Source organism: Manis javanica, chromosome 1, assembly GCF_040802235.1.
Source record: "Manis javanica isolate MJ-LG chromosome 1, MJ_LKY, whole genome shotgun sequence".
Classification (NCBI taxonomy): domain Eukaryota; kingdom Metazoa; phylum Chordata; class Mammalia; order Pholidota; family Manidae; genus Manis; species Manis javanica.
This window is the reverse complement of record NC_133156.1, coordinates 86,962,510-86,975,161: the sequence shown is the minus strand read 5'-3', so window position 1 is coordinate 86,975,161 and position 12,652 is coordinate 86,962,510. Positions and strand designations below refer to the sequence as shown.

The following is a 12,652-nucleotide window of genomic DNA, read 5'->3' as shown; positions in this document are numbered from 1 at the left end:
CTGCTGTATACTTTACAAACCTATCCAAATTTAGTCTCTTTTCATATCTTTCTGGGAGCTATGCTTTGAAAACTTAGCACTCCGTCCATGGCAAGCATGGGGCCACAAAAAATTGTCTCACCCCTGGATGGGGGTCCCTGCTGAACAGAAGGCTGACTGTAAAGTGACCCAGCACTGAGCCCTGCTTCCCACACCAACAGTAACTGTTAGCCAGTCTCTCAATTACAGTATCAGCTTTCTGGAGGAAGACTAGAAAGGAATCACACTCCCTTTGTTTCCAGAGATGTCTGAAAAAGGCACAGTGGTAGTTACTGACAATAAAGAGGAGGTTCATTTGCTTTCCCTCTATATCTGAATGCTAATGTAACCATTTAAATACTGCCAGCCACGGAAATAAACAGAAGGCTAGGTTCAACCGCAGAAGTACAGGCGTGCACTGCTGGGCAAAACGTAACTCAGCAGTATTGAAATACCAGCAGTGAATGCTTACATATCAAATGAACAGTAGTGCTGTATGCGGCCAGCAGGACAGTTTATCAGATTGAATCAGTGTGACCCTAGACATAGTAATATGTCTTATCTGCATTGAGGGGATGTGATTCGACAACATTTCTTAAGAACTGAGACCTTAAGACTCTCACAGCCCACATATCCTTCCTTGTTCCCCACGCTCTGCCAGGCTTGGAGCACTGAGAGGTTGGGGAGCCGTCAAGGTGAACGTGAGCTGCCCAGGGGAAGAAGGAGGATCATAGTGAGGGGCCCTCCACCTTGCCCAGTGCTACCGCTGAGGAACAGTGCAGTTGTTCTTCTGCGGGTTTCTACATATTTTATTAACTAACCTAAATTGTATACTAATCATGTTTTATTAACTAGCCTTAAATTGTACACTATTCCTCTCACTCCTACAAAATAGAAAAAGACAATGGTTTCTAAAGCGTCTCTTCGCAAGTAAATGAGCTTTGTATATGTGGGTGAAGCACAGCATTCTGCATTGGCTTCGCTCATCTCAGTGTCAGCCGGCCTCGTTCTCATGTCTTAGCGTGTTTGTGTGATCCACGTGTTCGGCTCTTAGTGCTGGTGTCAGTGTGTGGTGGTAAGTGTACCTCCTGGGAGCTGTGGTGACAATATTTGAGGCCAGTCACTGGCAGGTTGTATAACACCACGCATGTTATTTAATTTCTCTAAACCTCAATTTCATAATATTTAAAATAAGTGTAATTATATCTCATAGGATTATTGTGAGAATTAAATAAGATTGTGTGTGTGTGTTTATATATTTTACCCTGTGATGTGTCTGCTTTATTTCTCAACAAATAATTATCACATGGTTATTTTTGAGACCCAGTGTTGCCCCAGAGATGTAGAATCTGGGTGGGGACACAGGATATTTATTTCTGAAACAGTGAGTAAGCAGGGCTTCATTGCCACTCTCTCAAGCGCGAAGTCATTTCTTTCTTCTCATGTCCCTGTGCCAGTTATCATCAGAATGGATTGCTTTCTATTCCAGGCTTTCTCATTTCTTTGTTGTTTGGCTTTGGGTGAGTTTCTTAACTCCTTGGACCCTCCATTTCTTCATCTGTAAAATGGAAATAATGCTATAGTTTCCTCCCAGGATATTTGTGAGAATCAAAGAGATCATGAAACACTAGAGTACTGAAATTTATTATAAAACACAGAACATTACTAATATTGTGTATTAACTAGCCTTAATACACGTGAATGTATGTCTTTTTTATTATCGTATGCCTCAAACTAGATAGAAAGATAAACAACATAGTGACTTGAACAACCAGTTTTCAAATGCTGTGAGGTAGGGAAGGAGACTCAGTGTAAGAAATATAGCAGAACAGTGATTAGATAAGCATTTCTAGTTCATCACTTCATCTACTGAAGCTTGTTGCCTTTTCCGGTATAAATTATTTTTATTTTACTAGGGAGAATCCAAAGAAGGGAAAATTGACAGTTGGGATTATCAGGGACAATTTACATGATCCAGGACCAAGAAAGTAGATAATAATGGTCAATAAATAATAAAGGGTTCTTTATATAATAGAAAATAAAGAAATTCTCTTGTTGGGAAGTTTTGGGCTATGATCATATATGTGGTATATTTATTGTGTGTTCCCCAGACAAAAAAAACCTCTAGCCAAAATAAATACAGGAATAAACAACCAATCACCAAGAACCAACCCAGCCATCAACAACTGCACTACCCATCATTGTAAGAGCCAAAACAAATCACAAGTAGTCTTAAATTGTGGTTTTCTAGATGGCACAGTATTAAAAAGATCTCCCGATGCCCTGCTCAGAAGCCTTCACTTATGAATAGCCACAATCTGCTACTCTGACTGCATGTATGTCTGGTGCCTTCATACCAGGCACCCAAGAGAAATCAGCAGTGCTTACTGGGGAACTGTTGCATATCCTTCAAAGACTATGGAAGGAGAATCATTCTTATTATCAACCCTTTTTACTATAATGGGGTCTTGATTTGGATTACCTCAATCCCAAAGTTGACTGGTTCTTTGGAGTGATGGTTTCTTAGGATGTATAGTATTACTATGTAAAATTCATGAGCAAAAGTAACTTACGCGTAAACTCCAAGAGATTTTCCTCTATCAACATTGTTAAGGAAAATTATTAACCACTTTTAAACACAGTTTCCTTACGTGAGAAGCCTGTTGATTACAGACTCTGAGAGACTACTCTTGGGCTTCGAATTGGGGCTCATATTTGAAGATGTCTTGAGATGTCTTCCAGTTAATTACTAGACCCACTGGCCTCTGGTGCTTCGTTTTCAGTTGTTCTGGAAAACATGGAATCATCCCTCTGAGCTCCCATCTCCAGGCCCTCCAATTGAGTTTCTTAGATAATGTGTAGCTTATAATTTGTCAGACCATGACATACTGCCTATCCAGTGGTCTTCACATAATGTAATAACTCCATTTCTATTTATGTAGACTTCATGAGTAAAAGGACCCCAATAACAGTGGGTAAAGAGCATATCTGAAAGTTTAGTTTCAATAAAAATGACAGAATGGATTAATATGCAGAAAAGAGTACTAAATGTCTACTCTGTGCCCCAAGCAGTGGTGAAGAATTTCACATCATCACATTTCATCTACAACAATCCTACAAAGGACATATTATTTTTGTTTTTTTGATAAGAAATATGAGGATCAAAGAAGTTAAATAATTTTTCCAGTGTCACATAGGTAAGAAGCCAAATTATTAAATATGATAATGAATCCACTGTTTCTGAAGAGAGAAATTATTTTTTTTTACGTTGGTTTTCAGGAAACACTTCAAAGATTCCGGCTGGCCTTTAAGCAGTGCTTGAGGGGCTTACAAGGTTCCAGGACACTGTGACTGGTGAAAAGCATATGCAAAATTACCTACACTACACTGAATATTTTTTTCAGTGATGTGTCTACTTTGCAGATACTTTAAGTCTATATTTTAGGGCAGCATTCTTTTTATTTTCTTCCCACAGATTGCTATATAATTCAGCAGCAGGGCAGGTGCCTGTAAGAAAAGAAATCTTAGTGTATTTTTTGAACTAGTTGATTAAAAAACCATTCCATACCTAGTCCAAAGGCTGTCATGATTTAAGTGTATGTAAAAGCTGATCGACTTAAATACAACAATACAGGCAACAAGAAGCATTGTAATTTTTTTTAACATTCTGAGCAGCTGCTTTTTAGCTACTGATTTTTCTGAAGCAAGTGTATTATCATATAATGAAGGATTTACTTTAAAAATAGGATTATTTCCTTCAGCAATTCTGATTTATATAATGTTTAGCAAAAGAGGCATCATAGAACAGGATATTTAAAAAAAATAATTTTAAGAGACTCTAGAGATATTTCTTGGAATACTTATATTTTGATATGAAAACTTAGCCAATACACTGTTTATTTAAGGGTGTTTCCCTATGTTTGCATAATTTAAGACACTGCAAGAAAAATGGGATCTTTAAGTCTGGGAAGTAAATTCTTTTCTTTCGAATCAGCCTTGTATTGGTGGTCAAGGTACCTTCCTCATTTTCCTCATGATTGACCTTGAGTGGCGTGCCCCAATGCCATTGCTCTATGTGGGACATTAAAGGTCAGATGCACATGAATATAGAGTCAAAAGCCTCTGTACGTGTTTTAACTAACTTCAGAGTCTTTCTGTAGGCTAATGTATCATCATTTCTACCAGTCTTCACCAAATGTGAGAGCATGATGAATGAGGATGGGAATCAGACTGAGGTGTAAGATTGGTCACCCCAAATTGTGAAGCTGGCCAAATTTGTCCTGAGTTCCTCTCCCTTCTCTTTTTCTTCAGTGCCTTCCCCTGTGACCAGTTATTCAGTCACTCAGTGTTGACCCAGGATTCCTCTACTTCAAATCTCTCCCTGGTTTACTAAGGTTAAAGCTTAACTTTTCCTTATCTCCTTCCATCCAAGAGTAATCTGGAAGGGAACTTTCATGCACTGGGTTACCTTCTCTGAGCCAGAAGCTTGTCATGTTTTTATGCTCTCAACAACCTCCAAGCAGTAGTAGAGGTTTTATTCTCATTTTACACAAGGTTTATATACATTAAGCAAATTGTGCAACTCACATCACTAGTAGTTAGTGGAACGAGTGATATGACGCTGGGTCTGTTTGATTGACAGTCCATGTGCTTACTGCTATGACATGTCCCTTCCCAGCCTAACTTATTCCTTCACTTTTTCAAAGCCCAGCGAAGTGTCTGGTAAGATCAACTCATGAACCAGCTCCGGATGAGGTGTTAATGGCTGATGTCAGGTCAGCGGGAGCATGGAGAAGGGCCATTATTGGTCTGCAATGGTTCTTCCTGAGGTCAGCTGTCTGTGATCTTGGTTGGTCAAGGCTGGTCTCCATAGCATAAGCCTGATCTCAGTCCATGAGCCTCTGGCTCTTCTCACAGGGAGGAATTTCATTTCTTGCCCATTTAAGAGTTCTTATTTGGTAAATATCCCAACTCAAAATATCTAAAAGTTCCTCTTAGATAATATCTGTATTTTGAAAGCACCCTTGAGTGATGTTAGCAAGCTGGCAGAATGGGAGGTCCCAGCCCTTGTGCCCTCACAGAAACACTGCTCTAACAGTAATCCCTGGAGGAAAATATCATTATCGGAGCTGCAGAATCTGGGTGACGGGTGACCTTATGCCAATGGAGCACAGAAATGAGAAAAGGTGCATTGACAGGTTGCACACATGAAGTATGTACAGCTTTTTGTGTCAGTCATACTTCAATAAAGTGGTTTAAGAAATTTAAAAATAAAAGCAATCTTAACTATCTTAACCCTAATGATAGGACAGTATAGACATTTTAGACTTAAGGCAAGACGATTAGGCGGTCTTCTCCTAGCTCTTCCCCTCCTGTCACATCCCAGAGAGGTGACCTCCTCTGCCACCTACATAGAGAGCCAGCGCTTGCATTACCCTTGAAGGACCATCAAACCTGATCTCATTCAGCTTCAGGTGAATAACTGTAGGAATGGGAATATGGCACAAACTAAGTATTTCCTGTGCTTTTCAAAATCTCTCCTCCCTGCAGTTAAGGCCATGTGACCGATTTAGGCCAATGGCTATGAGAAGTTGTAAGTCAGGGTTCTTCCTTCATCTTGTATCCCCTGCTTGAGGAAAGCTGGGGGAATCCTGGATCCCTGGTTTACCAAATGAGGAAGAGCTGCCCTGGAAAATTGGCCCCATCTACATCAGACTTCACCTGAGAGAGAAAAGAATCTTTGTTTTGTTAAGCTACTGAGATTTTAGGGTTTATCTGTTTCTGCAACATAGCCTTTCATGTTCTGAAAAATGCAGGAATATTATGTATAATGCCCTCCTCATTCTCAGGATGTATGCTCCATCAACTGACCTTGCAGAAACAGACTTGTTAGTTGAAGGAAAGTTCTGCCCAGAAATCTGAAATTTATTTCAGGTTTATTACAGTCTTTGAGAATCTTTCCACAGCAGTAAAGTTGATATGATTATTTAGATGATTTAGTATTGAGGATATTGAGTATTGAAGTACAAAATCAGCTGTACTTGCAGTTTATAGGTAATGACTGTGTTTCTGCTATGGGTGTTGTTTCTCCCCATTCCTGCAGATCACCCAGTGAAGGCTGATGTTTTATATATGATGCAGCGTTGCAAACGCCACTAGCCAGTGTTGGACGATAGAGCTGTTCTGTAACAGAGATGCTGCTGTGGTCTAGGGTGGGTAGTTCTGACTTTGGCACTGCTTCTCCTCTTTCTCGGTGGTTCCCAGGGTGAAAGTACATGCTATTCTTTGTATTATTCTTACAAAATCAAGGATTAAAAAAATTAGATCACTATAAAGGAAGCATGCAACATTGCTCCCAACCCTCTCTGGGACCAGTTGGCCAGGACATTCCTGTGTGTTTGACAGAAGACAATCTGCCTTTCTCTCCCTACAAGCTCTATGTCATACTCCAAGGACTATGCAGACGGCAAAGACGCCAGATGTGCCAACCACATTTTTGTGGGTTGAAGATTTTGGGAAAATTGTAAACAATGTATTTTTTTCTTTCTCTCCATCAAGTTCTTCCTTAATTACTTCTATTGGTTAAGGCTCTCTCCTCCTCTCAAATTGGAACTATTTACTTACAGAATCCTTTCCCTTAGGTATTTTGGGATTTTTTTCTGTGAGTTTTAGCCTCATCTCTCAAGGGATGTCTTGTCTGCCAGGACAATGTCTATACCATCTCCTCAGGCTCAGCTTTGGAATTCATTGCCTTGTTTGTGTTGAGGTTATTGCACCAACATTTGCTGCCTCTTCTTTGCTTTTTAAATCTCTGACACCTTAGCTATCTCCACCAGGAACCAGGTAGAGTTCCCTCACATGTGGCTGTTCAGGCTTCATTACAGCTCCATCTCTATTGAACTAAGTGAACTCTCCAGTTCCATATGTTTTTGGAGGGAGACGACAAAAACAAATCTCAAACCAGAGTGGAAGGGCTGCTTCAGTATCCAAGTCGAGTAAAGTAGTGGCATTACTGTCACTGTCTTTTAGAACCATCTAGACCCTGCCTCTTTTCAGGGCTATTCAGGAATGGCACAGATACAGTGTTTTAAAGCAGAGCATTCACAATTCTTATGAAATATTATAAAACTACTCAAATGGCTGAATGGACTTGATGCCTTTCTTTCATTGAAGAAAGACTATGTTACCTCCCAATGCTCACTTAATGCTCACTTACTGTCCTTTGCCCACACTTCTGAACCTCCCTCAGAGTGGTTCAGACCCCAGACTCACCAGGACTTTACAAGGAAAGTCTGAGAAAGGAGAGGTGGTGTCTTTCCTGATCTGACTGTTTTTATTTATTGCTTCATTGCAATGCATTGTCACGCATATCATGACAGGTCATGAACCACAATTTTTTATCAAACCCTAGTCAAAAATGGACTACAGTAGAGCCACATATTAGAGAGGAGATTAAATTCCAAAGGCAGCAAGTAAGTGAAAAATCTCAGAGAGACAGAATAATTCTTGGAAAGCTTTAGGGAAGATGCTCTGTTGGAAATCAAGATAGAGCCAGTTTTCCTTCTGATTTTCAAGCAGATGAGCACCAGATGAAGAGATTGGCTTGCTTTATGGGACCACGATCTTCCAAAAATATGTATCTTCAAATACTCCAATCACACTTAAGGGAAAAGGAGATTTGCCTTTCCCATCTCTGGGGCAGTTTCTCATTGAAGGGAAGGCAGGAAGATTGCTCAACCCCCAAGTTTGTATGCCTAAATTTGTGTAACTTAGAAGCATATATGGTGTGGTTCCAAGGTATTTCCTAGCAAAAAGGTGGCCAGTCCCCACTCTTGAGAAATAGGAAGGAGGTCCAGAGTCTGTCCTGTTGGCTGTCACTATTCAGGACAGCAGAAGTGTTGTAAAGAAGAGATTATTAAATTGTCCTCAGCAAGGAGACAAAACTCCCATCTTCTGAATGAGCCTTTCTTCATACAGAGGCTACATTTTGAAATGCACAGAGGGAATAAGGCTTCTGTGGAGAAAATCTCTACTTAACTCTATTGGCACTGAAGGTCTAAGTGGATGAGCTGTTAATAATTTCCCATGCAGGAGATGAACTCAAGGGAACAGGCTTCTAAAATCTGGAAAGTTCGGGCAGGGATGTCGGTGCCCCAAAGGCCTGGAAGACGCTTGATCACCATGATGTCAGAGTTCCGAGCAGACTGCTGTATAGAAAGTGACAGTGGCAGGGAGAAATACCTGAATTACAGGTGGCTTGGAAAATTCTCTTCTCTGAAATTTTAAAACTTGATTAGCAAAGTTCACTGAAAGAGAGTATTATTTTGTTACAGCATCTTTGATGATTTCCATCATAGCCAGTAGAATCTCTTCTCAGTGCTTACCCTCTGGCCCGAGTGTTGCAAGTGGCAGCCTTGAGCTGCCAAGAAGAGACATTTCTACAGGTTCTGGGTAGGACTTGAAAGAAAGAAGCTTTGTTCTCTTGCCCAGGGGCATCTCTGCTATATTGCAGACAGGGGAAACAGGATGTCTGAATTATGTCCTCAGACTTCAGCCCCCAGAGGTTGCACCTGTGAGGCTGCCTCACCAACCATGCACACTCAAACCCCGGCCAGGAGCGATGGCTATTTTTCTGACAAAGAAAACTGAGACAACATAGTCAGCGAGCTTTGATTGTTTGAAAAATCATTGGTGTGGTTGCCATGTGGCCTCTGGCTTATGGTTACCTGGTAATGTCATTGAGCAAGTTTGTGTCTAAAAATCCCATATTTTCATTCCTATTGAGTCAAATATCATCAATTTAAATGAGGGAAGGCAAAAAGATTTATTCAACTATTGAGAGACCCCAGGTCTGTTTCTGGATCGCTTCTAAACTTGGATAAATGGATGAGGGGAAACCATAACAATTAACTGGGTTGTTTTCCTTTATAAAATAAGGTGCTGGTGGGGAGGGGTGGAGTGGTGAGTAGTAAGTGTTAACTAGTTTCAGATCTGTTGCTGGGCTAGAATTCAAGGGGTCTGTGAAGAGCAACTCTCTTTGCACAGACTACAAATGAAATATGTTTTGAAATGTGTTCTTTACCTAATGGCTCTTCCTGGAGTTTTTCTCTTTTGATAACTGTGGTTCTGCATTTTGGCTTTTAGTAAACAAACATCCATGTGCTCTTTAATAATCCTATGATAATAGGTTTCTGATGAGCAGTATGTCTGCAGAGCCAGGGTTGGTGAACAATTCAGGGCAGATATGTAGATTAGCCAGATGCCAAGTTACAAAAAAGAATGAGCAATAATAACTGAGTACTGACTATCTGCCAGGCATTCCATCAACTGCTGTACCTGTCTTGTGTTATTAATGCTCAGAATAGCCCTGTGGATTCAGGATTGTTTTGATCTCATTTATAGATGGTTGTAGTATTAGGCTTAGAGAGTAACTTGCCTAAGCTTGCGGAGCTAGAAAGTGGCAGAGGCAAGATTTGAATGCAGTTTGCTTGTTGCTGGGAAGGCTTTTTTAAACATAGTGTGATGGTCTGTTGGCTTTTCATGTTTATTGCATTAAACTCCTTTCTGCAGTGCTTTGAGAAAATTGAAAATATCTTAAAAAGCTACATGTGATAAGTATTTTTAAATTGCTGTCTAAAAATAAGCATGTAATTTAACCAACCATTAAAAAACTTATCTAAACTTACTGTACAATAAAAAGTATCAATTTTAAATTAAACAGATAAAAATAAATATCCGGCTTAATTCCCAGAACTGTCAGCTACTCACTATCAATACAGTCAAGTAGACATTATCAGCTATTTGCATTCCTGAGTTTTATTGAGTTACCCAGCAGCCTTTTGGTGTTTTGACCGTTACTATGGATGCTGCTGCTTTACTCTGCCTTGAGAACTGCCATCAGAAAGGCAAGTGCACAGAAGCAAACTGGTGGTTTTGCAATGAAAAGACTTAGATTGAACACTGGCTTGGTGCTAATTACTTTTGAGGAGGACTATGCACCCAGTGAAAACAGTGAAACTGCCTCTAACATTCTCACAAGTAACCTTTTCTTGCATGTATATTAAAAAACCCCAAACAAAAGCCAGTGTCAATAACAATATTCCCATGTAGGCTGTTTCTTTCACAGACTGTCCAGTACCTCAAATATCTCAAAGTTTTTCACAACTGAGTTCATACGTTTTCTGAGAATGACAAAAAGCACTGGAGGGGCCAGTGTAGAAAAGTTAGGAGCAAGGCTGGGAGGAAGGACTATTCATTACATTATTATTTGCCTTTCCTCCCAAACAGGTTATGTTCATGGGGGACCTCAGTGGGCAGTCATGGCAATTTCTTACTTTTCATGGTGTGGCAAAATATTTACATTTTCTTACTGCAGAGGACGACAAGTCATAATAAAAAACATGACAGGAATTTTTGCTTTCTGGATATGTTAGTGTAATGTTCTCTCTCCCACGTACTACAAAAGCTGGCCCTTGGCCCCTCCATGGATTTCAGAATATCACCTCTGTTTATGACCAGAGATGTGTGAGATAGGGAGATAGCATTTCTCACTATGAACCATGCTTCCTTATGGATCCATGATGAGATGTGCTTTTAGAAAGACAAGCTTCATGCTCTCTAACTTTACGAATGTTTTTCCCCATCCTCTGTCTCTCTCATTGTTTCTGCTGGCTCAGGGCCTTGCCTGCCTTTCCCTGGCTGCTTCTGCTCTGATTTTCTCACTGCACTGGCTGGTTAGCCTGTTAAATATCGTGAGAATGAGCTGCTCCCTGTCCTGGCATTGCTTTTTGAAGGAAACATTTCCTTCCCTTGTGCAAGCCAAGGAGTTACTTCCATGGGGAGAAAGTTGGAGTGCTGATTGGAAACATGCATGGTTGCTGGTTTAAATTTGGCTTATTTGCAACAGGGGCTGAGAGAGATAGGAGAGAGGGGTTCTCCTGGTTTTAAGGTGGTTCCCACATCTGCTTCTTATTAAGGGCACTGTAGAGAAAAGATTTGGAATTAACTTAGTTGTGGAATAATAAAGTAGGCCTCTTAATATGGAGGATTATAAATGATTACCCTAGAAAATAAAGGGACGACTTTTCATCCACTAGGTCCTTTACTTTTCCTGAGGTGGTTTGGTGCCAAATAGAAACTGGAGAGGTATATTACACCATCTTTATCCCCAGTGGATGAAGATACTGTTTTGTCCCCTAGATTTGGGATTTCAGGGCACAGAGTGGACAGCCAGCCAGGAGCCATTCACCCACACATCACCTCTTTTTCAAACTGGGCTCCTGCATTTTTAGGGTAAATTCCTAGGAGTGGAATTCCTGGGTCAAATGCTATTTTTAGTTTTTTGTGGAATCTCCATACTGCTTTCCACAATGGTTGAACTAGCTTACATTCCCACCAGCAGTGTAGGAGGGTTCCCCTTTCTCCAAATCCTCGCCAACATTTGTTGTTGTTTGTCTTTTGGATGGTGGTGATCCTTACTGGTGTGAGGTGATATCTCATTGTGGTTTTAATTTGCATTTCCCTGATGATTAGCGATGTGGAGCATCTTTTCATGTGCCTGTTGGCCATCTGGATTTCTTCTTTGGAGAATTGTCTGTTCATATCCTCCTCCAGTTTTTAATAGGGTTGTTTGCTTTTTGGGTTTTGAGGTGTATGAGTTCTTTATATATTTTAGATGTTAACCCCTTGTCAGATAGGTCATTTACAAATATATTCTCCCAGACTGTAGGATGCCTTTTGGTTCTGCTGATGGTGTCCTTTGCTGTACAGAAGCTTTTTAGCATGATGTAATCCCATTTCTTCATTTTTGATTTTGTTTCCCTTGCCCAAGGAGATGCGTTCAGGAAATAACTCATTACTTTTTAATATTACCTTGAGTAGAAAACAAGAGGCCTTTTTGAAGTAATCTTCTAAATGATGTCTGATCTCAAAGAGTTCCTGACCTTCTATTTGCTAAGGAGTAACAAAATGACTATTTAATGTGCTATAATTAAGGGAGAACAAGTCTTTCTAATCTTTGGATAAAATTGTTCTAAGTTCCTTGAGCCTCCCACATAGTCTACCATAGCCTCTCCAGCTTTTCTCCTTGTAATGTCTATATATCTCCAAATTCTCTGAGTAATTGCTTATTTTCTCCTTCTAATTCAAATTTTCCAGTCATTCAGAGAATCTTACTGGTCATGCTCAATTAGTTGCCACAAGACGTGGCCAGCGCCTGGGTTCCTACCTGTGGGCCTGGTGGGTTCCATCAACTTTGGCTTCCACAAGGCTGCCCCTGGAGAGGTCTGAACAGACAACTTTCCCTCGGAAGGAGCTGGTCCCGCAGCCATGATTAAGAGTCCAAGCAACAATCAGAAACCTGGCTCGTTTAGTTCTGTCAATTCTTTGAATATCAGCTTGTTAAAGAACAACACAGAAGAATTTAGCTTCGCTGAAGCTGAAAGCAACCTTGGGTAGCACTTAGATGAACCCTCTCATTTTACAGAATCTGATGAGCAAATGCTCTGGCCGAGATCTCAGAGATGGTTAAGGGCAAAGTTGGGAGAGCCCACACAGACTCCCTTGGGGGGTGATGCTGTGGTTCTGGCACATTATCTCTAAGACCTTTGCTCCCTCACATACTCCCCTTCTTCAG

General features: G+C 40.5%; 1 long non-coding RNA gene across 1 annotated transcript in view; it reads right to left on the bottom strand.

The window, feature by feature from the left end:
* Positions 1–359: 359 nt before the first annotated feature.
* Positions 360–12,652, bottom strand: part of LOC140848950 (uncharacterized) — a 90,224-nt gene continuing 77,931 nt past the window's right edge. Inside the window, exons 3-4 of the long non-coding RNA XR_012130285.1 lie at positions 2,670–2,806; positions 360–1,576 (exon numbers count right to left, since the gene is read on the bottom strand). This is a non-coding gene — a long non-coding RNA (uncharacterized lncRNA). The remainder of the gene's footprint in view (positions 1,577–2,669; positions 2,807–12,652) is intronic.